The sequence below is a fragment of the Helianthus annuus genome, chromosome 12, assembly GCF_002127325.2.
Source record: "Helianthus annuus cultivar XRQ/B chromosome 12, HanXRQr2.0-SUNRISE, whole genome shotgun sequence".
In the NCBI taxonomy this organism is placed as follows: domain Eukaryota; kingdom Viridiplantae; phylum Streptophyta; class Magnoliopsida; order Asterales; family Asteraceae; genus Helianthus; species Helianthus annuus.
The window spans coordinates 87,371,318-87,386,124 of record NC_035444.2 but is presented as its reverse complement, the minus strand read 5'-3'; positions in this window follow the sequence as shown (position 1 = coordinate 87,386,124).

The following is a 14,807-nucleotide window of genomic DNA, read 5'->3' as shown; positions in this document are numbered from 1 at the left end:
TCGGACCTTCCATCTTCAAATGCCATAATTCAGTTTCCAACCTTTGAATTTCAGCGCGAGAGCAATACTTTCGGCGCATAAGCTCTTTCAGTTCGGTCCATGTCATTGCGTAGGCTGCGGCTTCTCCAAGAGTATGCACTTGCAAATTCCACCAGGACAGGGCTCCATCCAAGAATAGCCCAGAAATGTAGGTGACTTGCTGGTCTGGTGCACACTTGCTCATGCGGAGAACAGATTTCGTCTTCTCGGCCCAACGAACAAAAGCGACAGCACCTCCAGTGCCATCAAAGTTGACAGGCTTGCAGTCTAGAAACTGCTTGTAGGTGCACCCTGTACATACGTTACAACATGAATGGCATTAGCAACCTTTGCTAGAGATATCCGATTAGATCATGGTATGTCTTAATGACTTAGTATTACCATGAGGTGGATTGTTGTTGCCAGTATTGCCAGAATTACTGCCACTAGTCCCTCCTTGAGAGGCGGCGTACTGTGCGATGGCAACGGCGATGACTTGCTGTAGCTCTGCCTCATTAGTAGGCATTCGCGTTTGACGTCTCGGCGGCATCTTCTAAAAGATGAGTTCACGCGGGTCAGGTCATAGTAAAGCGTACGTATATAATGATAGTAATAGTATATAACATCTCATGTTATAAACACACCAATCACATAACATCCCATGTTACAATCATATCAATCACACAACATCCCATGTTATAAATATCAATCACACAACATCCCATGTCATAAAACATAAATAATCAATCAAACAATCACATATGATGAGAATACTGCGATTGCATTGCTATAAATCGAGACCACATGGTAAAGTGTACAAGTACATAAATACATCATCATCGACTAAGGGCTACATCACCCCAGTCTAAAAGAATATCAAATCAGTGTCAATACATCCCATATACATGATCAACAAAAGTCAGAATCAGAATGCAGTCTCCAAAAGTAGCTGTGTAGTCAGAGCAATCGCCGTCTTCTCACCAATGTCTACCCATGCTGTACTAAAGATGCCCTATACTGATGGCGGTGGAGGAGGGGGAAAATGGGAATAAAACAGACGTCGCAAATGGAGCCAGTCCTCCTCCATGGCTCTCTGGGAACGCAACCAAGAAGCAACCTGCTGCTCTAGTGGCAAAAGGCGTGCAGCATAGTCAGGTAACAACGGTCGAGGGTGCTGCGAAAAAGCAGGGTGGGTCTGACCCTGACACTGGCATGGCGGTGGCTGAGCTCTCTCAAGCTCCTGAATGCGCCGTGTGAGTGCCTCCTGCTGTACAATAAACGACATCAGAACGTCCTCAATGGAATACCCCATGTGGAAAGGATGGTAGGGGTCGGTCGGTGGCATAACAGGTGGTGACGTCCAGAGAAATGGCTCACTGGCTGGATCGAAAGGTGGCACAGAGAATGGAGGAACAGGGGGAATAGCAGTAGAAAACTGTGGTATAACTGGGATAGATACCGGTACATGTCCAAAGGGATGAGCCGAAGAACCCTCTCCAGGTCGAGCTGGAGGTGTAAACTGAGGGAACGAAAAAGAGGTACTAATGTGACGTGCATCGGTGGTATGTGGGGGAATAGGTGGGAGCTCATCATCAGCGTCAATCCACCCATTCTGGGTGTGCGCATACCTGGGATCAATGTGGGTCGCGAATAGTGCATGCTTGGGCTCCAGGGGAACAGGATCAGGTAGGGGAGCAACAACAGGGTCAACGGGTGCATCAGCGATGAAAGGGGCATCAACATGATCTGCAGCAACAACATGGTCACCCTCCAATAGTGGAGCATCAACAGGGTGATCATCAATGGGTGGGTCAGCAATCACATGATCAATAATGGGTGCGCCAGCATGAACAGGGTCATGCTCAAACACTGGGTCGAGAGCGGCTACCGGCTCGGGGGCCATGGCAGGCTCGGGATCATCGAACGCCATCTCAAAATCAAACGCAGGGTCAATGGAATCAACTGGACCAACTGGGTCAACCGGGTCCTCCATAGGCTGATCCAGAGGTATAAACTCTATGTCCTGATCTGGGTCGAACCCAGGGGGAAAGACAGGATCGGAATCCTCCTCAACATCGTGGTCGAAAGCAAAGCTCGGGGCAGGGGCAACAGAGGATGCCCTATCAGGATCTGAACCGTGGGAAAAGTGCTGCGCATCCTGAGTATGCGATGGTGCGGAGGCCACAGACTCGAAAGAGTCTGGGACCGGTGAGTGTGCAGGTGACTCCTCAGCTGGAGCGTCTGCGAGTAACAAAAGATCACCAGCAGCTAGAAGGGCCTCGCCCGGAACATCATCCTCTAGGGGCTCGTCATCAAATAGATCGACGTCGTCGTCAGCGTCGGCGTCGAGGAGCATATCGTAAGCAGGATAAACGGCCAAAGGTATGGGAGCAGGGATCTCTACGAGCGGTAGGTCCCCAGCAACAGGGCCATCAGCGGGCTCGTCGACAGCGTCGGGTAACGCAAAGGGCTGGAAGTCATCCTCGTCGGTGCTAGTAACATCTGATGTGTGAACCTCGTGCTCCGAAGACTCTAGGTCGTCTGATACAATGGGTCTAGGGCCCGTGGTGTCCGAATCACCAGTGCCAGACGAGTCCATGGTGTCTGTAACACAAACACAGATATGCACAAATAATCAATCATACAATCAGATAAACACATTAGTCACCAATTAAATAATCAAATAGTTCTCCTAGTCCCACTAGCCTCCCAGCCTCCCAGACTGATCTTCCTAGTCCCACTAGCCTCCCAGCCTCCCAGACTGATCTTCCTAGTCCCACTAGCCTCCCAGCCTCCCAGACTGCTCTTCCTAGTCCCACTATCCAATTCTCCCAGCCTCCCAGACTGACTCCCTAGTCCCACTAGACAACTACCTCGGCCTCTCAGATCGAGCCTTGGCCTCCCAGACCGAGCCTCAGCCTCCCAGACTGAGCCTAAAATAATAAATAAAACGTGCTCAACATTTGTTTATAAAAACGTTTTGGATCTGGACTTAAATGGTATGCAGTAAAAATGTTTTCGTGAGAGCCCTAGTGATCATAGTCAAGACTCGAGAAGGAATCCTAGTTCGCTATGATCAGAGCTCTGATACCAAGCTGTCACACCCTGGCTTTGCGGAAGCGTGGTTAATTTTGGTGTGACTTCTTAATACCATAGCTTAACCATAACAAGCTATATGAAATAAAAACCATGCAAGATCATCCATAGGATTAAGTTTTAAAAATCAAATACAACAACATTGTCTTAGGACGTTGACTCAAGCAACTGAAACTACAATTTGATAACATATATCATTGTTTAGAAAACACAAACATCAACATGAAACAAACACAGTTTAAGGACTGTGACTCGTCCAGGAAAAAGTCACATCCCCTAAACCCGGATGACCTCGTAACACCTTGCAGCGGGAAAACATAACATACCGCGCCAGATCTTTAATTTCCTGAAATACATGTAAGTTGAAAAATCAACAATAATGTTGAGCGAGTTCATGCGTAAGTGAGTAAGTAAAACCTTTGTATGTATAAAATCCTGGTATGTAGCAAATAAGGAAAAAGAGATCACCAATGGTTTGCAAGGCCATTGATATGTGTGAAGTGCAAGTAGGAAGACTCAAACCTAGCGGATTTATGCGTTGGGCACAAAGTCACCCCGAGGTCCGTACTGTTGGGCCTGGGGCTAGGCTCGCTACACCCAGATAGATCTACCGCTCCTGTCCCTCGGTCCTACCCTGAGGATTAATGGCCTCAAGTTTCCGCCTACCCACTCACATGATCTAAGTAGTAAACCTACTTACGCTAACCATACCATGTATAAAATACTCATAAATATAGTAACATGTATTTCACCCCCGCAGTTTAGAAAACTGAAAACAGTTAAGAGAAAAGGGGGACATGAACTCACAGTGGTGCGTCTCTACCAAGTATATCTCCTGATCAAGCAGCTGTGCGACGACCTACACGTACTAACTCTATTAGACGGACGGCCGTGCCTTAGCTTCATGGATTAAGTTTTTGGGAAATAGTTAGACAACTATTTCGTGTTTACATTTTGTAAATACTTGGTATCTATTTTCCTTCCCAAGGATGGGGGATTTAATACATGTGCGTTCGTATAATTTCGAAATACGTTATTAAGTCTCACTTAATATATATTTTATTTCTTACTCCAAAATATAAATATTCTTCCCAAAAATATTATATTTTAACATATATAATTTTCCCAAAAATAATACCTTGACAAAATACGCGTTCATAAATATTTTCTTAAAATGCGTAAGTTACGTTTTAAAGATCGGATGGTATTAACTATACCGTTGTAACTTAAATATTTATCGTGAAGGCGTTCGTATTATTTTGGAGTTGTTAACCTTTGGTAATATTATTTTTACCCTAAAAAATAATATTTGTATATTTCACAAAATAATCATAAACATTTTACAAGTGACGTTATGAAAAAATATATAATATCAAATATATATTTACCCCGTTTTATTTTGTGAAAATCCCACCTCCGATATTTTGTAAATAAAGTCGTGGCGAAATTTACATGTTGAAAACAAGTCAAAAATACATTCGTAACACTTGTGATGAAAATACTTTTAAGTGTTAGGTTTTTAGAAAAATTTCGCCAGAGTTTACTCTGTAACTGGAGGTGGCCATGCTTTCAAGCGTTTCATTTTCTTTTATAATTCAAATCAACAATTTTCTCATTCAACCAAAACAATATCCAAAGCATCAAACTAGTCAAAATATATATAAATCGCATAAATTACATGAACTTGTGGTTTATCCAAAAATATGTAGTAATCCCATTACTTTTAGTGGATCTTTATATAAATCAACTTCGTTTCTTGAAAGTCTCGTTTTTAAAGGAATTTCATCTTTACAACTTCTTGTAAAATTTGACAAAATTAGTTCTTTGTCGAAACTTAGTGTTACACAAGTGTTTACACACTTGTGTGCTTACAAAAATCACTTTTGTTTAGTAAAGATCCGGTTTAGAAAATATGATTTCACTTGACACTTGGTTCTTTGAAAATACCACTTGTAGATCCGTAGATCTACTAGTTTTGAACACTATTTCATAAGTAAAATCGATTTTACACAAGTTCATGTTTAGTGTGTGGTAGAGTTTCATCATTTAACCCTTTTTACACTTAAACAAACTTTATGCCATGATCCATGAACATGACTAATCCGGGTTAGATGATGATCCGAGCTACCACAACATAGATCGGCACTAAATAATCACCACAAGACAAGTTTTACAAGATTTACACAACATCATAGCTTTTACCAACATCTTTAACTTTTTAGTAGACTTTTACATATCATCTTGCAAGTTCTTGAGTGTTAACCGTCACATTTCATTTTAACCACTTTAAAATAGATCGAGAGGGCGTTTATAGCAACTTACTACTAGCTCGAGGCTAGGGAAGAATCTAGTCGAAGAATGAGTGGATAAAAGCAATGAGAAGAGGTCCTTCATGTTCCGAATGCACCAAGCTTCCTCGTATGTGATCCTTGACACTTGAATACCCTTGAAATTGCTTGATCAAAATTGAAAGATGGATGGATGGTTGTTGTTCTCGGCTGAGAGGAAGCAAGGAGAGGGAGAGAGAGTTGTTGAGTGTTGTGTGTATGTTATGGTGTATTATGTAGGCTACTTATAGACAAAGTTCAAGATCATTAACCAATGGATTCCATGTCTCCATGATATTAGGCAAGAGTGATTAGTTTAATCAAAAATAGGACAAGAGGTTGTCACAATGTGACCGAACTCGGTTAGGGGGGGGGGGGTAATCCGGTTGGTTTTCAACTAAGTGTTAAGTATTAGTTAAGTTAAGTGGAGGTTAACTCGGTTACTGATGTGTTATGCATTATAGCGGGTGTTAGGGTATTCAGGGACCCTAACTGGCTCAGAAAAAGATAAACAACGTTAATGGCAATATTTTTATGTCCCGGGTATAGTCCGGTTGTTCGGTTGGATAGTGATCCGTTAAAGCGCTTAACAAAGCTTTAAAGTGTCGTTATTATTATTTTTTAGTGACACAACTTATTCCCGACACTTTGGAAAGTGTCTAGTAGTATGTTTCTCATGTTTTGGCACTTTATTAGTTAACCAAATGCTGAATTTTTAGTTAAAATGCTGAATTTTGTACTTAGAGTACGTTTTAGGCACATCCGGCCACTGTAACTTATTCCTAGTGACACAGTTCTTCAACCCTTATATCCCTACACTCTCTACTAGTGTAGCAAAATATCTCTGGCTCATACAGGCCTTAGAGGCAATGTCTGCCTGATGCTGGCTATATCAGCATGTTTAATAGGTTATCCGTTAATAGTGCTACTGTGCTTTTGTGCATCAAGATTGTCACTAGAGTTCAGTATGTAAATAATGGAGTGACAGCAAATACGGTATGATGCAAGTAAGTGTACGTATCAGAATTCAAGTAGCAGTTTATCCACAATTTCAAGTAAGCATAGTAATTAAGCAGTAATTAATTATTAATTAAGTCGTACGGATACCTGATTTAGTGAGGGTTGTCACAGCTAGGATTCGAGTTACAGGGACAAGGGCCAAACCCAACCACCCAAGAATGGAATCGTCGAGCGAAAACACTTGACAACCTCTTGGAAGTAGATTGGCTTACCACCAGACCTTTCTCCATCAGTTAGGAATCTGATGTCGTCAATTAACACATTCCTTAAATTGAAGCCATTTTTTAGTGTTTATTTTTTGGTGTCTAATCCGCATATATATCACCATTGCTCTTGATTTTTTGACTGTATATCTCTTTAATGTCAACACATACACTTGTGATTTAGTTTACGAAGATTTTTCAATGCCGAGAACCTCGATCAGAGAGTAAAAAAGGCGTAAGGTTCACAATGGTGTAAAACTAAAATGGGATATACCGGGCTAGGATTCGAGTTACAGGAACAAGGGCCAAACCAACCACCCAAGAATGGAATCGTCGAGCGAAAACACTTGACAACCTCCTGGAAGCAGCATTTCTTGCCACCAGACCTTTCTCCATCAGTTAGGAATCTGATGCCGTCAATTAACTCATTCCTTAAATTGTAGCCATTTTTTGAGTAATCCGCTTATATATCAGCATTGCTCTTGATTTTCTTAACTGTATATCTCTTAAATGTCAACATATACACGTGTGATTTAGTTTACGAAGATTTTTCAATGCCGAAAACCTCGATCAGAGAGTAAAAAAGGCGTGAGGATCGCAATGGTGTAAAACTAAAATGGAATATACCAGGATAGGATTCGAGTTACAGAAACAAGGGCCAAACCAACCACCCAAGAATGGAATCGTCGAGCGAAAACACTTGACAACCTCCTGGAAGCAGCTTTCCTTGCCACCATACCTTTCACCATCAATTAGGAATCTAATGCCGTCACTAAACACATTCCTTAAATTGTAGCCATTTTTTGAGTGTTTATTTTTTGGTGTCTAACCCGCATATATATCACAATTGCTCTTGATTTTCTTGACTGTATATCTCTTAAATGTCAACATATACACATGTGATTTAGTTTACGAAGATTTTTCAATGGCGAGAACCTCAATCAGAGAGTAAAAAAGGCGTGAGGATCACAATGGTGTAAAACTAAAATAGAATATACCAGGATAGGATTCGAGTTACAGAAACAAGGGTCAAACCAACCACCCAAGAATGGAATCGTCGAGCGAAAACACTTGACAACCTCCTGGAAGCAGCTTTTCTTGCCACCAGACCTTTCTCAATCAGTTAGGAATCTGATGCCCTCACTAAAAACATTCCTTAAATTGTAGCCATTTTTTGAGTGTTTATTTTTTGGTGTCTCATCTGCATACATATCACCGTTGCTCTTGATTTTCTTAACTGTATATCTCTTAAATGTCAACATATACACGTGTGATTTAGTTTACAAAGATTTTTCAATGCCGAGAACCTCGATCAGAGAGTAAAAAAGGCGTAACGTTCACAATGGTGTAAAACTAAAATGGGATATATTGTGCTAGGATTCGAGTTACAGGAACAAGGGCCAAACCAACCACCCAAGAATGGAATCATCGAGCGAAAACCCTTGACAACCTCCTGGAAGCAGCTTTTCTTGCCACCAAACCTTTCTCCATCAATTAGGAATCTGATGCCCTCAGTAAACACATCCTTAAATTGTAGTCATTTTTTAGTGTTTATTTTTTGGTGTCTAATCCGCATATATATCACCATTCCTCTTGACTTTCTTAATTGTATATCTCTTAAATGTCAACATATACACGTGTGATTTAGTTTACGAAGACTTTTCAATGCCGAGAACCTCGATCAGAGAGTAAAAAAGGCGTAAGGTTAACAATGTTGTAAAACTAAAAGAGAATATACTGGGCTAGGATTCGAGTTACAGGAACAAGGGCCAAACCAACCACCCAAGAATGGAATCGTCGAGCGAAAACACTTGACAACCCCCTGGAAGTAGCTTTTCTTGCCACTAGTCCTTTCTCCATCAATTAGGATTCTGATGCCGTCACTAAACACATTCGTTAAATTGTAGTCATTTTTTGAGTGTTTATTTTTTGGTGTTTAATCCGCATATATATCACCATTGCTCTTGATTTTCTTAACAGTATACCTCTTAAATGTCAACATATATACATGTGATTTAGTTTACGAAGATTTTTAAATGCCAAGAACATCCATCAGAGAGTAAAAAAGGAGTAAGGGTCACAATGGTGTAAAACTAAAATTGGATATATCGGGCTAGTATTCGAGTTACAGGAACAAGGGCCAAACCAACCACCCAAAAATGGAATCATCAAGCGAAAACACTTGACAACCTCCTGGAAGCAGATTTTCTTGCCATTAGACCTTTCTCCATCAATTAGGAATCTGATTTCGTCAGAAAACACATTCCTTAAATTGTAGCTATTTTTTGGGTGTTTATTTTTTGGTGTCTAATCCGCATGTATATCACCATTGCTCTTGATTTTCTTGACTGTATATCTCTTAAATTTCAACATATACACGTGTGATTAAGTTTACGAAGATTTTTCAATGCCGAGAACCTCGATCAGAGAGTAAAAAAGGCGTAAGGTTCACAATGGTGTAAAACTAAAATGGGATATCAAGGGCTAGGATTCGAGTTACAGGAACAAGGGCAAACCAATCACCCAAGAATGGAATCGTCGAGCGACAACACTTGACAACCTCCTGGAAGCAGCTTTTCTTGCCACCAGACCTTTCTCCATCAATTAGGAATCTGATGCCGTCACTAAACACATTCCTTAAATTTTAGCCATTTTTTGAGTGTTTATTATTTGGTGTCTAATCCGCATATATAGCACCATTGCTCTTGATTTTCTTGACTGTATAACTCTTAAATGTCAACATATACACGTGTGATTTAATTTACGAAGATTTTTCAATGCCTAGAACCTCGATCAAAGAGTAAAAAAGGCGTAAGGTTCACAATGGTGTAAAACTAAAATGGGATATACCGGGCTAGGATTCGAGTTACAGGAACAAGGGCCAAACCAACCACCCAAGAATGGAATCGTCGAGCGAAAACACTTGACAACCTCCTGGAAGCAGTTTTTCTTTCCACCAGACCTTTCTCCATCAATTAGGAATCTGATGCCGTCATTAAACATATTCCTTAAATTGTAGCCGTTTTTTGAGTGTTTATTTTTTGGTGCCTAATCCGCATATAAATCACCATAGCTCTTGATTTTCTTAACTGTATATCTCTTAAATGTCAACATATACACATGCGATTTAGTTTACGAAGATTTTTCAATGCCGAGAACCTCGATCAGAGAGTAAAAAAGGCGTAAGGTTCACAATGGTGTAAAACTAAAATGGGATATACCGAGCTAGGATTAGAGCTACAGGAACAAGGGCTAAACCAACCACCCAAGAATGGAATCGTCGAGCGAAAACACTTGACAACCTCCTGGAAGCAGCTTTTCTTGTCACCAGACCTTTCTCCAACAATTAGGAATCCGATGTCGTCACTAGACACATTCCTTAAATTGTAGCCATTTTTTGAATGTTTATTTTTTGGTGTCTAATTCGCATATATAACACCATTGCTCTTGATTTTCTTGACTGTATATCTCTTAAATGTCAACATATACAAGCGTGATTTAGTTTACGGAGATTTTTCAATGCCGAGAACCTCGATCAGAGAGTAAAAAAGGCGTAAGGTTCACAATGGTGTAAAACTAAAATGGGATACACCGGGCTAGGAATCGAGTTAAAGGACCAAGGCCAAGCCAACCACCTAAGAATGGAATCGTCGAGCGAAAACACTTAACAACCTCCTGGAAGCAGCTTTTCTTGCCACCAGACCTTTCTCCATCAATTAGGAATCAGATGCCGTCACTAAACACATTCCTTAAATTGTAACCATTTTTAAGTGTTTATTTTTTGGTGTCTAATCCGCATATATATCACCATTGCTCTTGAGTTTCTTTACTGTATATATATCTCTTAAATGTAACATATATACGTGTGATTTAGTTTACGAAGATTTTTCAATGCCGAGAACCTCGATCAGAGAGTAAAAAAGGCATAAGGTTCACAACGGTGTAAAACTAAAATGGGATATACCAGGCTAGGATTCGAGTTACAGGAACAAGGGTCAAACCAACTACCCAAGAATGAATCGTCGAGCGAAAACACATGACAACCTCCTGGAAACAGCTTTTCTTTCCACCAGACCTTTCTCCATCAATTAGGAATCTGATGCCCTCACTAAACACATTCTTTAAATTGTAGCCATTTTTTGATTGTTTATTTTTGGGTGTCTCATCTGCATATATATCACCGTTGCTCTGGATTTTCTTAACTGTATATCTCTTAAATGTCAACATATACACGTATGATTTAGTTTACAAAGATTTTTCAATGCCGTGAACCTCGATCAGAGAGTAAAAAAGGCGTAAGGTTCACAATGGTGTAAAACTAAAATGGGAGATATCGGGCTAGAATTCGAGTTACAGGAACAAGGGCCAAACCAAACACCCAAGAATGGAATCGTCGAGCGAAAACACTTAACAACCTCCTGGAAGCAGCTTTTCTTGCCACCAGACCTTTCTCCATCAATTAGGAATCTGATGCCCACAGTACACACATCCTTAAATTGTATTCATTTTTTGAGTGTTTATTTTTTGGTGTCTAATCCGCATATATATCACCATTCCTCTTGATTTTCTTGACTGTATATCTCTTAAATGTCAACATATACACGTGTGATTTAGTTTACGTAGATTTTTCAATGCCGAGAACCTCGATCAGAGAGTAAAAAAGGCATAAGGTTCACAATGGTGTAAAACTAAAATGGGATATACCGGGCTAGGATTCGACTTACAGGAACAAGGGCCAAACCAACCACCCAAGAATGGAAGCGTCGAGCGAAAACACTTGACAACCTCCTGGAAGCAGTTTTTCTTTCCACCAGACCTTTCTCCATCAATTAGGAATCTGATGCCTTGACTAAACACATTCCTTAAATTGTGGCCATTTTTTGAGTGTTTATTTTTTTGGTGTCTAATCCGCATATATATCATCATTACTCTTGATTTTCTTGACTGTATACCTCTTAAATGTCAACATATACACGTGTGATTTAGTTTACAAAGATTTTTCAATGCCGAGGACCTCGATAAGAGAGTAAAAAAGGCGTATGGTTCACAATGTTGTAAAACTAAAAGGGGTTATACTGGGCTAGGATTCGAGTTATAGGAACAAGGGCCAAACCAACAACCCAAGAATGGAATCGTCAAGCGAAAACACTTGACAACCTCCTCGAAACAGCTTTTCTTGCCACCAGACCATTCTCCATCAATTAGGAATCTGATGCCGTCACTAAACACATTCCTTAAATTGTAGCCATTTTTTGAGTGTTTATTTTTTGGTTTCTAATCCGCATATATATCAGCATTGCTCTTGATTTTCTTGACTGTATATCTCTTAAATGTCAACATATACACGTGTGATTTACTTTACGGAGATTTTTCAATGCCGAGATGTTGGGTCAATATGGAGAATGATGTTATCAATTGCGCCGACATTATTTAGCATATTTATTATATTGTATAGGATGACGTTTTTATTTATTTTAGTCGGACGTTTTAGCGAGTTTAGTAGGTTTTCCAAGCAAGAGGCGGCTTTCTTAGAGGATAAGGCTCAGAGGCTATATATAGAGTACTACACCTCACTTGGAGGGTGTGCATTTGTGAGCCACCACCCCGAGGGAGCTCACCCGGGGTGGATAATTATCCTGGTATCTATTTTTCACTATCAATGAAACATTTCTATTATTCAATCCTTCATCTATCTTATCCTTTGTTCTTGGCTCGAATCACCCGTCTCCGTATTTATACCGAACCGAGACGGAAATTAGATCGTTTCGGACCTATCATTTGGTATCAGAGCCACGAGTCGTTTCAGTTTCGGTTTGGTCGGATTTACACCGGAAAACCGCCTGAGACGTTAAAATTATGATCTATGGCTGTTTTGGTTGAAATTTTAGGCATAGATCTGAAAGTTTTGATGTATGGCCACAAATTCTCTCATTTTCATTTTTAAGTTTGGTGTTGGATTTTCATGGCTGTCACCTTCCATATTTGAAAGAGAATAGTGGCGTAAGGTGCAAAATGATGAGGTCAGGGAGAAACTGAGAAGAGAGAGACCAAGAAAGCTTTTGGGTTGTTTCGGTTTCGGCGACTTTATTTGTGTTTTATACAATCTAGCGTATTTGTTCATCATGCTGTAGAGAGACGGGGAAGAAGATGGTGGTGATTCTTTCATTCCGATGTCATAAGATTCAAGTTTCTGGTGGCTGGAGATGGTTATTGTAGTTAATATTAGGGGAGTAATCTAATAATTTACATCGAGATAGTGGGTAAACGGGCAACAAGCTGCGCCGCTACCCCTTTTTGAATAGCAAAACTAAGCCTTTTAAAAACTACGTCCATAGATCTCGGGGTCATAACATTACTATGCATGACCCTTTGAACTCGACTAAGTAGCACCACAGCCTCTGGCGCCAGAAAACCAAAAGCATCAAAAGCAAATGGGATAAACACGTGCTGGTTGTCAAGGCACGCTTTCTCATGCTTGATCACTTTACCCGAAGCAGCCTTTAAAGCAGTCTGGCCCACTGTGAAAGCACTACTCCCTAAGCCCACAAGCGGGGAAACCCCTGTTAAATCCACACAGGCGTGTTTTCCTCCAACCCATCCAAAGACCAGAATGTCGGTTGGTCGAAGGGTAGATCTCCCTTCCAACGGGTCTGTTAAGAAATTAACGGGTGCCTCTTTCTTAGCCGAAATACCAGCGCACCTAAATATGTCAAAAAGGACATCCCTAACCAAATCATGTCGGTATTTGAACCCCGGGAGCTCTCTGCAATGAACTGCATGCTCACCAAAAGAATCCAAACATGCCTTATGACAAACTGGGCATACCTCATCAACTGGGAATAAAGGAATCATGAGGCGATACTTAAGGATAGTACGGTACTCCACCGGCGACATATGCTGGCCTAACCCATCTATAGGTATAGCAAGAAGAAAATCTTGTGCATGTAGTGCTCGGAGACACTCAAAACGGCTTTTTGTCTAACGGTCAAGTCAAACTATATTTCGATTTCGTGGACAATTTTACTAAAAAGAGCACTCGCCAATGCATGTTGGGCTTTAGGAGGGGCGGTGTCCTTATTAGTGAAACCACTGAAGTCAAAGCTTGGAATCGTATCACGAAGACAAGCCAAAGCACAAACATAATCAGAATCCATACCGCATATGCCACTATCTCTTAAGATGTGGTCCTGTAGCACCCACGATTGGGCCCTCGATGCCACAAAAGCGTAGGATGAAGCCTCTACAGCCGAATACAACCCCAAACCTCCAAACCTAATAGGTAGAGAAGCAAGTCGCCACTAGAGGTCTCCAAAGAAAGGACCTCCACAAACCACCAATTCCTCAATCGCCTCACGCAAACCTTTGTGAAAAAACACCGATGCATCTTCCATGTGTACTGGTTAGCATGTCCTCAAGCCAAAGAAAAGTTTGGCGATGCCCAGGATCGAAGCAAGAGTAGTTCACTCTGCGGGTCACCTAACTTCGGTAGAAGACACATCAAATCTACTGCCTTAGCAGCTCTTTTCTTTGCCAACCCGCTAATAAAGCTTGCGTCTCTACTAACAGCCCCCCCCCCCCCCAAGAAGCTTCACCCCCACTAATGGCCTCCCGATGTCCTTAGGAAATAACCCTTCACGAAACTTGCTACCATCACAAGAAGGCCAAAATAGCTCAGTTTTCTTAATATTAAGTTCAAGACCCAATGTTAGACCCGACACCCTAATGATGTCCAACACTCTAGCCACCTCTTCTGAACTTCCAATGACAGTCCCATCATCAAGATACCAAGCATGAAGGAGAAGCTTGCATTTGTCTCTAATCTGATGCACAAGGTGGTGCAAAACAAGAGCGAAAAGAAGTGGTCCCAATGGGTCCCCTTGCTGAACTCCCATGGTAGACCAAATGTGCCCATCTCCAAGATACAATCTTGCTGGCTGCTCATATAGAAATTCCACCCACAAAGAAATAGAAGGGCACCTCATCCTGACTTCACGAAGTAAGGCTGATCTATCCACCTGGTTAAAAGCATTAGAAAAATCTACCATAAGCATTGCAAGAGACCCATCAGTGTGACGTTCACTTAGAACTTTATTGTTGATGGTTATTTACCGGTGGAGATGTAAATCGATGGCAGATCTGTGTT